Source organism: Phyllobates terribilis, unplaced genomic scaffold, assembly GCF_046119375.1.
Source record: "Phyllobates terribilis strain yellow unplaced genomic scaffold, ASM4611937v1 Scaffold_4__5_contigs__length_816908805, whole genome shotgun sequence".
NCBI lineage: Eukaryota > Metazoa > Chordata > Amphibia > Anura > Dendrobatidae > Phyllobates > Phyllobates terribilis.
The window spans coordinates 292,125,159-292,138,360 of record NW_027362764.1 but is presented as its reverse complement, the minus strand read 5'-3'; the positions used below and the strand labels follow the sequence as shown (position 1 = coordinate 292,138,360).

Sequence of the window (13,202 nt, the reverse complement as noted above, 5' to 3'; positions counted from 1 at the left end):
CATTGGATTTTTTCTGAGTGGTGAAAAAAGAAATCTGAGGTTTGTAAAGTTTTGTGTGTGATGGTGTTACGGGTCCAGGTGGTGGAACCTCTGTGCCAAGGTGCAAGGAGGGACCCAGAGGGGCGTGACTAAGTATCCACCCCAACCGACCCTGGTCGTACGGCAGCTAACGACACCGTGACCAGGGAAGATCCGGGCTGAGGGACCAGGTGCTACTCTGGGGACGACCTGCAGGTGGCTCCCACGGGTCAGATGGCTGGGACTGACTGGTATGGCGGATGGACACGGCAAGCAGGCGGAAGTCTCTGGTAGCCGACAGGTGGTCACAGTTCGAGAAAGCAGGGCAAGTAGCAGTCTTTAGGTTTACCAGGAAGGTGGTCACAGCAAGTGACGGCAGGGTCTCCAGGCAGGCTGGCAGGAAACAGGCAGGTGCTCCCAGGTGAGCGGGCACACAGACGAGGCGGGTAACTGACAGGTAACTGGTGGGCGCTCCCAGGTGAGCGGGCTGACCGACACAGCAGGCAACAGGCAGGTAACTGGTGGACGCTCCCAGGTGAGCAGGCAGACAGACGAGACAGGTAACAGGCAGGTAACTGGTGGATGCTCCCAGGTAAGCGGGCTGACGGACACAGCAGGCAACAGGCAGGTAACTGGTGGACGCTCCCAGGTGAGCAGGCAGACAGACGAGACAGGTAACAGGCAGGTAACTGGTGGACGCTCCCAGGTGAGCGGTCTGACAGACAGGGCAGGCGGATGCTCCCAGGTGAGCGGACAGATAGCCAAGGCAGGTAACAGGCAGGTAACAGGTGAGCGCACCAGGTAAGCAGGCTCGGCAGGTAACGGGCAGATAACAGGCTGGCAGGCAGGACGAGAAGTCAGGCTAGCAGCGGGACCTGAGGGCTGAAGCACAGATCAGACACAGTGCAAACAACTTTGCTCGGGCACCTCCATTTTGGAGGAGGTGCCTTAAATGTGGGAAGTCCTCTGGCCATTGGCCGGGGACTCTTAGGAAGACGCGCGCTGTCCCTTTAAGAGGGGGGGTGCGCGCGCACCCTAAGCACTCTGCTGGAGGAAGAACGCGCGCCGGCCACAGCAGGGAACGGAGTGCAGGGAGAAGCCGCGCCGGGAGTCGGGGGGCGAGAGAGACGGTGTCCCTGTCTGACAAGAGGCAGGGACGCCGCTGCGCCGACAGAGACAGGAGCGCTGGAGGGGCCCACGTGAGGAGCGCGGAGGTGAGCGGGACGGTGTCCCTGCCTAGCAGAGGGCAGGGACGCCGATGCTACAGATGGCATTTTCTCAGAGCTTTCGATGGCTTGGTTTCTTTGCGTGGCAAGCTGATTTTGTCATTGATACCATTTTGGGGTATCATTTTAATGTTTAATGAACAAAAAATTCAATTCTGGCTCAATTTTTTTTTCCTTACGGCATTAACCGTACAGGTAAATTAATTTTATATTTTCATAGCCTGGACTTTTATGGATGTGGCGATACCATATAAGTTTCTATTTTATTTTTTCAATTTCCTTATTTTCAACAGAGAAAAAGAGCATTGTTATTAATAATAATATTAGGAATATTTATATACATACAGTACAGACCAAAAGTTTGGACACACCTCATTTAAAGATTTTTCTGTGTTTTCATGACTATGAAAATTGTCTAGTCTGCTTAAGGGACTTGAACCCACGATCACTTGCACCATAAATTGTAACACAACAGTATTGATGTATATAGCAAAAATCATCGTCTTCTATGAAGCTCAGCCTGAGGTTGGGTTTCACAGGCATATCAAGATGGCAGCATGTGGGCCTACATCAGGCACCGGTCAGCGAAGGTAACCTATTGATACCCTGCAATTCCATTTAAATGTCGCTGTCAGCTCCTGCCGCTACTAGGGATGGATGCCGACTTTGCAACACAGCTAATAGCTGTCATGTGTGGGCAGAGCTCAGCCTGTTAGCCCCTGCACACTTGCAAAGCTCAACATGGACGTACAGTTGCATGAATTTCTTTCAAGGGTTTAATATCACCTAAAAATAATCACATCAGTTCATTTTTGTAAAATATTTTCATCAAATGCAGGCAAATTGCTCAAATTACATGCAAAACTGTAAGCGAGTTATCACCAAGTGTAATAGAAAATGTTAAATGTCTGGTGAATGATTAGTGGGGTATGCGTGATATATGGGTAATTATTCCTCTTTAAGCCATTGGCAGATGCAACTACATGTGATGAGATCTGATGCCTGTGGTGGTCATACTAGTTATATTAATAATAGACGCTAGTAAAATAAAGCAGGATGTACCTTCAGCTCATCCAGGGGATTGTAAGTGAGACACAATAATCATACACTACCACTTATTCCAACACTTCACAAATGTGGTAACAACAGGTGGGGTTATTCTCAAGTTTGGAAGTTATCCCCTGTCTGGTATATACTGTAGGGGATAACTTCCTGATCTCTGGGAGTCCGACCCCTGGGATCTACTCCAATCTCGAGAACCAGGGCTGGAGTGGTAGTCGGCCATGCATTCTGCCCCTCTATTGGGACTACGGGAGATAGCCGAGCGCTGCACAAGTCTGGTATTCCCATATGAATGAATGGAGGTGCAGTTCGCATGAATGATCACTGCTCCATTCACACTGGGCTCTACAGAGCCCCGGTTCTCCGAATCACTGGGGGTCCCAGAAGTTTGACCCACAGCAGTTGGGAAGTTATCCCATATCAGTATAGGGGATAACTTCCAGGATACACAAAAGTACAAAGTGCTTCTTTAAGGCTCAAATTTTAATACAAAAGTAATAATCAACTGATTAGGTTATGTCCTAAATACTTATAGCTTTGCATTAAAGAAATGAGTCATCTAAAAATTAACTTTACTGTTTTTGTTTTACTTAGTTCATTTAGTAAAACTGTTCTAACCAGGAAAATGACGAAAAATACCTGAGATCGGGGAAAGTGAAGCAGAAGGATTGGCTTTATCATGAGTTCTTCAACCACTGCTGAAGAGTGTATACGTCTGTTGGTCATTAGGCTTATTTCATGGAATGACAGAGTGACACTAAGTACCTGACAGAGCTGGAATTATTCTAGAATGTAAAGATTTAGAAACAGTGCAGACCTCTACCTGTGAAACAGTGTTTCAGCCATAAAAGGAGAAGGTATGCATTATATGCATTAACTTGACAACTGTGAAAAACGGAGAGAAACCTAGGGTAGAGTATGGCTTTAATAGAAGAGTGCGCTACCATCTGCTGTTACTCATTACACGTCTGGCTCACATCCAAGTGGGACATATGTGTGGTATACATTATTTCTACATTAAGTAACCTGGGATTAAAGTTGCAAAAAAATAATAAATTGTGAAAAAAATATATATATTTTTTTTTTCATATTTTCTCTAACTAAAAATCAACATGAAATCAGAAACCAAAGACCCGTCATCTACCAATCCTTACAAGCATTCAGTTTAATCTTCAATACATAATGTGAATGGGAACTTTACCGTTCTGGGCCTTCCGGGAGATTAGCATCTACAGACTGTATACATAAAAATACCACTGTTAAACCCAGCTGTTTTTCCAAATAGTGATCATTTAGATGCATAGGCCTGGTCTTTGTAAGATTACCAAGAGATTTGTTTTCTTTTGTGTATATCCTGTAGTGTTTCACAAAATGAAATATCACACCACATCGCAATGCCCCTGCTGACCTCTATAAAAAACACCATCTATGTTGTGTAGTATTTAACATTGTTCATGCATTAAGGATCTTGTCTCAAAGATTGAGAAAACCAACAGAAATGATCACGTAATTGAATGCACACCTCCCTAAAATCCTGATTACATTCAGATACAGGGACACCTATAAACATGAAATAATATTTTATGTATGATCAGACTCCCCTGGTTACTAGCCCCAAGCCATCACACTCCCCGGCTACTAATCTTCAAAGAAAAGATTGCCTGACATCATTGTAGTTAAAGGGTTTCCCCAAAATCACAAGGTATCCCCTATTTTGTGGGATAGGGGATGAGTTGTTGATTGCCGATGCCCCAATGCTAGGATAACAAGAAGAGGGCAGCAAAACTCCAAGAACAAATCTCTGCAAAGCCCCCCGATTTTAATGGAGTGGAAGTGGACATGCTCAGTCGCCACAGCATCCACAGTCAATGGGACTACCGGAAATAGAGAAGTGCAGTTCCCTTTCTCCAAGCTTGCACACCTCATGTCCATTCATGATGGGTCTCTATCGAGACCCCTGTGTTACGGATCCGGGTGGTGGAACCTCTGTGCCACGGTGCAAGGAGGGACCCAGATGGGCGTAACTAAGTATCAACTGAGACCGACCCTGGTCGTACGGCAGCTAACGACTCCGTGACCAGGGAGGGACCGAGCTGAGGGACCAGGTGCTACTTTGGGGACGACCTTGTAAGAGAGCAGGTGGCTCCCACGGGTCAGAAGACTGGGACTGACCGGTATAGCGGATGGACACAACAAGCAGGCAGAAGTCTCTGGGTTAGTTGACAGGTGGTCACGGCACGTGACGGCAGGGCAGGCTGAAGTCTCTAGGTTAGCAGACAGGTAGTCAAGGCAAGTGACAGCAGGAGCCTCCAGGTAGGCTATCAGGTGGTCACGGCAAGTGACGGCCAAGCAGGCTGAAGTCTCTAGGTTAGCAGGCGGGTGGTCACGGCAAGTGACAGCAGGACCCTCGAGGTAGGCTATCAGGTGGTCACGGCAAGTGACGGCAGAGCCTCCAGGTAGGCTAGCAGGTAACAGGCGAGTGCTCCCAGGTGAGCGGGCTAGCAGGCACGGCAGGTAGCAGGCAGGTAACTGGCAGGTGCTTCCTGGTAAGCAGGCGGACTTGCCCATAGACAGACTGGCGGGTTGAACGGAAGACAGACTGTCGGGCTGGAGAGTAGTCAGACTGGCGGACTGGAACAGTAGTCAGGCTGGCAACTGGACCTGAGGGCTGAAGCAGAGGTAAGTATGCTGTGCATCAACTATGGCTCGGGCACCTCCAATTTGGAGGAGGTGCCTTATAAATGGGAGGTCCTCCGGCTATTGGCCAGGGACTCCTTAGGACGGCGCGCGCGGCCCCTTTAAGAGAGAGGGAGCGTGCGCGCGCCCTAAGCACCGTGCCAAGGAAGCTGCGCGCCAGCAGCAGCAGGAAGAGGAGCGCAGGAGGACGCCGCGCGGGGAGCGGGGAGGTGAGAGGGACGGCGTCTCTGCCTGGCAGGGGGCAGAGACACCGATGCTACACCCTGTCTCGCGGTTCTACAGATAGAAGATAACTTGCAATTTGGGGAAAACCCCTATAATGCCACAGCATCTGCTTACTGATTTACGTAAAGATACTTGCTATTGAAGCAATGCTGGTAACCAAGGTTCAGGGGAATCGAGACATCTTGTTGATGTATTGAAGAAGGTATAACATTTTTTGCTTGAAGGTTCTTTTTTCCAAACAGTAAATCTTAATTGTATCAGATTTCTTTGAGGGTTGTGAATTATGTAACCATATTCCCTGCTGCCATCTAAACAGACATAAGTATTCACATCAGAATGTCTGATGCATATTTGTGGAAATATAATGATCCAACCAACATCTTTTGTCTATGGTCATCTTTTAAGAGATGGAGATCTGAGATTTGACTGTCTAAAATGTAATAAATTAGCTGTATAATGGGATTTACTTTAGACCTGCACTGTGGTTACACAAGCACGGCTGTTTTCCATTAAAGTACCAAATTATTTTTTAAATTTTTCGAGCATGTGTTCCTAGGTAGATAAGTGTCCAGATGTATTCTGATGTATGATGATGAATGATGCATTGTTGCACATTAAAACGGCAGCATGGTGGCTCAGCAGTTAGCGTTATTGCTTTGCAGCACTGGGGTCCTGAGCTCAAATCCCAGCAAGGACAACATCTGTAAGGCCTTTGTATGTTCTCTCTGTGTTTGCATGCGTTTCCTCCACACTCCAAATACTGTATATATATCAAGAGTATTGCCCAAACTTTGGTTGAAGCATGCAGGCAGGCTCGGTCTGGCCTGGCGGGGCGCCGGGAAATTTCCCGGTGGGCCCCGGGCCCCATGCAGAGGGAACTGAAGAATTTAAAAAAAAAAAGTGGTCGTGGGCCCTTTAAGGGCGCGCGCACGCACTTTCACCGACGCGATGCCCAGGACAGTAGCGGGAGGGGCCTGGGAGCAGGAGAGCAGGGGCTGCACTGCAGCGTCACACTCAGCAGACAGGGAAGCACGTCTGCTAAAAGTGACGTCACAGCGCGCCCTGCACTGCAGTCTCCCACATTAGGAGCGTGTCTGTGGGCTGGAGACAAGCCAAGGTACTGTAATATTTGTGTGTTTGTATGGATTTTTATGTATATGCTGCCTGCATGTGTGTGTGTACAGTGTGTGTGTATATGCCTGTGTGTGTATGTACAGTGTGTGTGTATATGCGTGTGTGTGTACAGTGTGTGTGTGTATATGCCTGTGTGTGTGTACAGTGTGTGTGTATATGCCTGTGTGTGTGTATATGCCTGTGTGTGTGTGTGTACAGTGTGTATATACCTGTGTGTGTGTGTACAGTGTGTGTATATGCCTGTGTGTGAGTGTACAGTGTGTATATACCTGTGTGTGTGTACAGTGTGTGTATATGCCTGTGTGTGTGTATATGCCTGTGTGTGTGTGTGTACAGTGTGTGTGTATATGCCTGTGTGTGTACAGTGTGTGTGTGTATATGCCTGTGTGTGTACAGTGTGTGTGTATATCCCTGTGTGTGTACAGTGTGTGTATATGCCTGTGTGTGTGTATATGCCTGTGTGTGTGTGTACAGTGTGTGTATATGCCTGTGTGTGTGTACAGTGTGTATGTGTGTGTGTACAGTGTGTGTATATGCCTGTGTGTACAGTGTGTGTATATGCCTGTGTGTACAGTGTGTGTATATGCCTGTGTGTGTACAGTGTGTGTATATGCCTGTGTGTGTACAGTGTGTGTGTATATGCCTGTGTGTGTGTATGTCTCTGTGTGTGTATATGCCTGTGTGTGTGTATGTCTCTGTGTGTGTGTGTATATGCCAGTGTGTGTGTGTACAGTGTGTGTGTGTGTACAGTGTGTTTATATGCCTGTGTGTGTTTATATGCCTGTGTGTGTGTTTATATTCCTGTGTGTGTATATGCCTGTGTGTGTGTGTGTGTTTGTGTATATATGCCTGTATGTGTGTGTGTATATGCCTGTGTGTGTATATGCCGGTGTGTGTGTATATGCCTGTGTGTGTCCATTGTGTATGCCTGTGTGTTTATGTGTCTTCACACATACGTGTGTGTGTGCTTCCCTGCGTGTCTGCATTTTTGTGTGTGATTGTCTGAGTGTGTCTGTGCATTTCTGTGTGTGCTTGCCTGCCTGTGTACGTGTCCCCATTTCTGTATGTGTATCTGCGTGTATGTATATTAGGGCTCTTTCACATGTCCTGATATTTACGGGACTGGAAATATCCGTGTCCACCTGTGTGTCATCCAAGTGACACATACTGGCGCTTGGGAATCAGTATACAGTTAGCGCTGTTCCCAAGAGCCGGGTGCTGAGCGCTGCCCTCATCATAGATCCCTGCAGGCGATGTGATCAGCAGCAGCGGGGTCAATGATGAGAGTAGTAGTCTACTCCCACCGTGTCCGTGTTCAACTGTAAAAATAAGAATAAAATAAAAAAATCCTTATACTCACCTCTCCTAAGTGTCACCTGCTGTAATCCGTGCGAGCGCTCACGCCGAGGAAAATGACTTCTGCAGCGAGCTTGCTCCAGAGCTGCGCTTAGTGAATGACAGGGCACCGCTTGTTGAGCGCAGCTCCGGAGCCCACTCGCTGCAGGAGACATTCTCCTCGGCGTGAGCGCTCGCACGGATTACAGTGGGTAACACTTAGTAAAGGTTAGTATAAGGTTTTTTTTATTTTATTCTTTTTACAGTTGGACACAGCTTGTATAGACTATTACTCTCATCATTGACCCTGCTGGTACTGATCGCAGTGCCTGCAGGGATCTATGATGAGGGCAGCGCTCAGCGCTCTTCCCAAGCACCGGGTGCTAACTGTCATCAGTGTGCGGGACTTTTTGCGGTCTGGACAGCAGGTAAAAAACAGACATGTCAGCGTGTTCTGCCCACGGACACCACATGGTCTGTGGAAAGTGGAAACACACTGACATGTGCACATACGCATTCATGTGAATGGGTCTACGTGTGTCAGTGTCTCTGGTACGTGTGGAAACGGTCACCGCATGTACGCCCTTAGTATGTGTCAGTGTGCGCTTGTTTTCGTGTGTGTAAGCGTGCTTCTGCATGTCTGTGTGCTCTTCCAAAGATTTATTATATTTGGAGAGAGATGGGAGAGAAATTTTAGGAGACAGAATGGGGAGATGTGTGAAGAAACAGTATGGTGAACTAGGGGAGGGGTGGGAATGGGTGCGAGAACAGAATGGGGATGTATGAGGAAACAGTATGGAGAGTAGGGGAATAGTGTGAGGAGACAGTATGGCGGGAGAAAAGTGTGAGGTGACACAGCACAGAGACTAGGTAGTGTGGGGGAAGGTATAGAGATGCGGCAGTATGGGGGGAACAGTGTGAGGGCACAGCAAGGAGGGAACAGTATGCTGAGGAGGGGGAGTGTGATGAAGGGGCACAGTATAGAGACTGGGCAGTATAGGGGGGGCACAGTGTGAGAGGACAGTGTGAAGAGGGGGCCCAGTATGGTAAAGAGAGGACAGTGTGGAGAGCAGGTACCATAAGAGGGATACAGTGTATGTCATTTTTTTGTGCAGGGAGCATTGTAAGAGTTAGGTTTATTCAGGGGCTCAGTGTAGATATTTTTATTCAGGAGCATTATAATGACTCTGCTATCTTTAAGGGCATCGTGTGGGGATGAGCTGCAGAAGAACGGAGAAGATGGAAGTCTGCAGAGACGAGCTGTGGATGAGAAAAGTCATCATGGAGTCTGGACAAGAGGAAGAAAGGAAAGAGAACAACTCTAATCAGAGAAGACGTCTCAGGTAAGATACCTGGATGTAAATGTTCATTTGTGATCCTGCCTGCGTCTCATCAGTACTGTGGTTCCTGTATGGTCCGCAGTCTGATGATGACTGATAACAACTCCCAGTATCTCTATTGTTAGTTACATACTGGGAGTTGTAGGTTTATGTGATACAAAGATATATGGGGCTGACCTGACATTACAAATGATGGTGGTTCAGATGATGTATTCATGTACTGATGAGTTTGTGCGCGTCTGCGTGTTTGTGCGCGTCTGCGTGTTTGTGCGCGTCTACGTATCTGGAATAATATGTATTTTGTAAGATGCGTGTATGTAAGAGTCCATTGTGGTGTGTAATAACATTCATATGCTTGAGGCACCTTTACTAAATCTATTAGGACCCACTCACATGTGTTAGGGAATTCCATTTGTCTTTCCACATTTAGGAACAGACAAGTGAAATTTGCTAACCTTGTCATAACCATAGGGTTGTACTTGTATGGAGCGGGTTCAGGAGCTGAGCCTGCTCCATACCAGGCAGATGTCGGCTGTGTTACATAGCCGGCGTCTGCCTGTAACAGCAGTGATCAGAGCTCGCCTTGATTGCTGCTGTTTTGAGTATTTAAGTGCCCTTGTCAATCACTGACAGCAGCATTTAGCTAGCCGGTGCATGCAGTCACCTGCTCCCTTCTGCCCCCTGTGACGCAGTTGCAGGTTGCTGATGGGTTGCCAGTAGTGCTGAGTGAGCGTGGTCGGACAAGGTGTTATCTCAGCATGCTCGGGTGTTATCCAGGTATCTTGTAGTGCTCTGCTATTATGCGGTAACATGTTTTGCGGCGGTAGACAGAAGCAACATATGCAGGGATTACCTAACAAACAGGCAATTCCTGCATGTGTTGCGTCTGTCTACCGCCGCAAAACATGCTACCCTGGGGACTCGAGCATATTAGCAGAGCACTACAAGATACCTGGATAACACCTGAGCATGCTGGGATCACACCTTATCTGACCATTCTCGCTCAGCACTAGTTACCAGGTGCTGCTGCCATGTTAGTCGTTCAATGAAGCTCAGCCTGAGGTTGGGCTCCATGGAAGTGTCACAATCCAGGTGCCGGACGTTATTGCAGCACCCTCACTTTGTAGTTCGCAGAGACTGTAATGTCTCCCTCCTTGCACCGATCCTATGACAGGAAGCGAGTGGCGGCAGGGAGAATAAAACTTAATTTTCTCCGTGTAGCCAACGCTTTTCCATTAAGCCGTCTAACCAGGCTTTAAACCCTATTTACCTGCAGATTACCCCTATATCTGCAAATAAATAGCGTTTTTCAAGGTGACAAGTTACCATTAAAGGGACTCTGGCAGTACGGAATGACTGTTCGAACAAAGTCCTGCCGCTCAGTGCTCCACAGCGCAGCCAAACATGTAACTATAGTGCATTATAGACAAGCATAACAAGTAATAAAACCGTTTATGGTGGGCTGTAGTGTGGGCCCCTAGAGTCAGTTCCCCTGGTGGGCCCTAGGCACCCCAGTCCGACCCTGCATGCAGGGCCCAAGAAATACCTCTGCCGGAAGGATCCAAAATATGCTGGTACACAATGGAATACTTTTTTCCAGAATGCCATGTTGAATAGGACACTCAATAGTATAAAAAATATATAGTAAAAGGGTACCATTTTGGCGGCTTACAAACATATAGATAGCTATCCAATATTTACCTACTGTAAATACTGAACAGAGTTTTACCGTATAGTATAATGTTGCTCTAATAATAGTACTGCACATGCATGTTCCAAACTAAATAATATATTCTGCATTCTGTAACCAATAAATATAATACACACGTGACACTGATAAGCTGGTCTAGAAATATACATTATTACAAAGAGGAATTACCATGACCGACTATATTACCAAATATTCAGAATCACATCATAAAACATTGCTCTACAACTCTCCCTACCACATACATTGTTAGCACCCTGTCATTATCACTTCACATTTTTACTATAATGCATTTCATTATCTAAATTGCTCTTGGTGGGACCAAACTAAGTGAATACTTTAAAACAGTAATCTTATGGTTTCTGTCTTTCAAGGGGGCAAATACATACAGCAAATTGAACAAGAATTGTAAACTGAGAGCTACTTAATACACACAAAACTTCATAAGTCTGGAACTGCTAAACACAGTGTTTGCAATATGTGGCTGAACAGAAAATCTTTTCAGCGTTCATTGTACTACCATTGTCCATGATTCTGTACGTATTGCTGATGAGCTGAGAATGGACCTCTCCAACAGAATAAAACGCATTTATAGAGTATCATCAGAAAGTTGTAAATCACAACCAGCAAATTCTTGGAAACCGGCTCAGATTTAATATTTTTCTTTACTCTTACACTCTATTGCTATCACTTTATTATATACTGACTGTATTGCTCTCCCCCCATCATCCTCATCATTGCTGTCCCCCATTATCCCCATCATTGCTCTCCCCCCATCACTGCTCTCCCCCATCGTCCCCATCACTGCTCTCCCCCTCATCATTCTTATCATTGCTGTCCCCATCATCCTCATCATTGCTGTCCCCCCATCATCCTCATCATTGCTGTCCCCCCATCATCCTCATCATTGCTGTCCCCCCATCATCCTCATCATTACTGTCCCCCATCATTGGTGTCCCCCCATCACCCTCATCATTGCTCTCCCCCATCATTGTTCCCCCCCCCAATAATCCTCATCATTGCTCTCTCCTCATCACTGCTCTCCCCCCATCACCCCCATCATTGCTCTCCCCTCATCATCCTCATCATTGCTGTCCCCCATAATCCTCATCATTGCTATCCCCCATCACCCTCATCATTGCTCTCCCCCATCATCCTCATCATTACTGGCCCCCATCATTGCTCTCCCCTATCATTGCTGGCTCCCCATCACGCTCATCATTGCTCTCCCCCATCATTGCTCTACCCCATCATCCTCATAATTACTGTCCCCCATCATTGCTCTCCCCCCATCATTGCTCTCCCCCCATCATCCTCATCATTGCTGTCCTCCATCATCCTCATCATTTCTATCCCCCCATCACCCTCATCATTGCTCTCCCCCATCATCCTCATCATTACTAGCACCCATCACTGCTCTCCTCCATCATTGCTGTCTCCCCATCACCCTCATCATTGCTCTCCCCCATCATTGCTCTCCCCCCATCATCCTCATAATTACTGTCCCCCATCATTGCTGTCCCCGCATCATGCTCATCGTTGCTGTCCCCCATCAACCTCATCATTGCTCTACCCCATCACCCCCATCATTGCTCTCCCCCTCATCATCCTCATCATTGCTGTCCCCCATCATCCTCATCATTGCTCTCCCCCATCATTGCTGTACCCCCATCACTTTCATCATTCCCCCCCCCCCCCATCATCCTCATCATTGCTGTCCCTCATCATTGCCCCAGTATATTGGATAAAATAAAAAAAACAACAACTTACCTCTCAGTCCGCTGCCCTGTACAGTCATGGCCAAAAGTTTTGAGAATGACACCAAAATTATATTTTCACATGATCTGCTGGCCTCTGGTTTTTATTAGTGTTTGTCTGATGTTTATATCACATACAGAAATATAATTGCAATCATATTATGAGTACCAATAGGTTATATTGACAGTTAGAATGAGTTAATGCAGCAAGTCAATATTTGCAGTGTTGCCCCTTCTTCTTCAAGACCTCTGTAATTCTCCCTGGCATGCTCTCAATCAACTTTTGGACCAAATCCTGACTGATAGCAGTCCATTCTTGCATAATCAATGCTTGCATTTTGCCAGAATTTGTTGGTTTTTGTTTGTCCACCCGTCTCTTGATGATTGACCACAAGTTCTCAATGGGATTAAGATCTGGGGAGTTTCCAGGCCATGGACCCAAAATCTCTATGTTTTGTTCCATGAGCCATTTAGTTATCACCTTTGCTTTATGGCAAGGTGCTCCATCATGCTGGAAAAGGCATTGTTGGGCGCCAAACTGCTCTTGGACAGTTGGGAGAAGTTGCTCTTGGAGGACATTCTGGTACCATTCTTTATTCATGGCTGTGTTTTTAGGCAAGAATGTGAGTGAGCCGATTCCCTTGGCTGAGAAGCAACCCCACACATGAATGGTTTCAGGATGCTTTACAGTTGGCATGAG

At 46.8% G+C, this 13,202-nt stretch overlaps 1 protein-coding gene across 3 annotated transcripts in view; it reads right to left on the bottom strand.

Annotated features, from left to right (window-relative positions):
• Positions 1-13,202, bottom strand: part of ITGA9 (integrin subunit alpha 9) — a 636,829-nt gene that overhangs the window by 317,301 nt on the left and 306,326 nt on the right. The gene's annotated exons all lie outside the window — the stretch shown is intronic.